A 1,929-nucleotide genomic window follows, 5' to 3' on the forward strand; every position below is an offset into this window, starting at 1 on the left:
CCTTTTTTTGGTTGAAGTAGCCACGACTTTGGTCATAGTCAGTTCAAACACATAAACCCAGTCCACTTGCAGCCATGTTGACCAAAATGACTAAGTTTCATGACTTGACCAGTCACTCGCCCTCGTATTCTAAGATCATCTCACCCTGTGGTCGACATTCCATTCCCCTTAGTCGTAGGTGCTCGTTCTATTTGGATTTGAATGGGCCGGGTCTCCCGAAAACGGTACATATGGCCGGCCCTTCGGGTGTCTCGGTGATACAAACAAAGAAAAGACGAATTCCAATCACATCACCGACCAATCCTTACCAAAGGAAGAAATAGAATCGAATAATCTACAATCTTTCCTTCCCGTTGATTCCCCCCGCCAATCAAGCTGCACTTCCTTCTAACAAGTGGCTGAGAGTAAGCAAGCTACCTTGGCCTCTTGGCAGGAGGTTCGCTGTCCCCCTCCTTTCCGGTCCGGCCGCGGTACGGTACCTGAACCCGAAGCTTCCCCGGATTCAGACGATTCAGGAGATAGTTTAGTTGCTCACCGGCCGCGGTACGGCACCTGAACCCGAAGCTACGATTAGATCCGATTGGATCTGATCCGTTCAGATTCCACAGATCCAGCCGATTTGGTCTGGTCCTCTCCGACCCAACCCCGGAACTTAGAACGGCCGGCCTGTTTTGGGCGGTGGAACGGGGAGAGGGGAGGTCGTGCCCATTCTCTCTCCGGGCACGAGCAGGAACATCCAAATCTCAGACCGAATACATGTACATGACGGAACGACATATCATAGAATACGTGATCTGATTTGATAGGCTGCCTGCAGAAATAGTTGACTTTTTTTCATACATATTTGTTTCTCCCAGGCATCGTGTCTTTGTTGCTAGCATAAGTTCTAACAAAGAACCCGAGGTGAGAGAATACCCCTAAGGGCCTCTTGCCTCGCCTCAGGAACATACACAGAACATTCAGATGAATGCTCACTTTGAGCCAGTCTATTATTGAGCAGCTACGAGCTCCATTTCTAGAGCTCCCTCGCCATTTTCTGGAATCATTTAGATTCCAGTCGGATAACCTACGTATGTGTTTTAGTTTTCGCTTTCTGCCGGGTCAGGATCGGTTCTTACATAATGAACTGCAGTTACCGAGATCCTTTGATAGGTTGTCTTTTTTGAGTAATTCTCTTGGTTTGTCTTTAAATAAAGGAGCTCTTCCGTTAAAATTGTTGTTTACTTGGAGCAGTTCCGGGGCTGGGTTACGCGGTTTGGTCAACGAGAAGTTTACTAAACTCATAGTTGAGGTCATTACGTATTCCAACGGCTTTTATGGGCGTTTCCTGGTTCTGGTCTGCATGGGCATTGGTTGTACTGTCTGGTTCGCGTTTGCGCCTGGCTCTTGCGATCAACCCCCCGTGGGGGGCACGTTCACCCCTTTTGACTCGTATGACCCCTTTTTCCATATGGAACATAAGGCTCCTGGCTTTCAGAGGATTAGTTTTGTGGAGAGTCGCGACGTTTCTGCGTCGGTGGAGTCGGCCTTGCGGGATGAGAATCCTTTTGCGGGGATCACAATCCCAGCTAGCGGCCCTGTGCTTAAAGCAGTAGGTTTAGGTTTGATGGTTGCTATCTTTCTTGCGGTGGGTATTGTTCCAGACTTTTCTAGTGCAATTAATGAACAGTAATAGGATGATTATGATTGGATTTAGCACACTTTTAAAGAGTAGTAGAGTTTATAGTTCGTCTTTTCTTTTTCTTCCTTCCCCTACCATTATTTTAACTAGAAATTTGTGTACTGTTGAATGTTCACTTGTGCAGCTGTCTGCTGATATTGACTTTATCTATAAAGATTTGACGGATAATATTTTTAGTATGTCTCGTTACCGATTAGCTGTTATTCAACAAAAAGTGGTTTCTGGTTTATACGTTCTATCTCCGCTAC

This window comes from Tasmannia lanceolata, unplaced genomic scaffold (genome assembly GCF_043159265.1).
Source record: "Tasmannia lanceolata isolate RefF3 unplaced genomic scaffold, GAP_Taslan_0.1 ptg000572l, whole genome shotgun sequence".
NCBI lineage: Eukaryota > Viridiplantae > Streptophyta > Magnoliopsida > Canellales > Winteraceae > Tasmannia > Tasmannia lanceolata.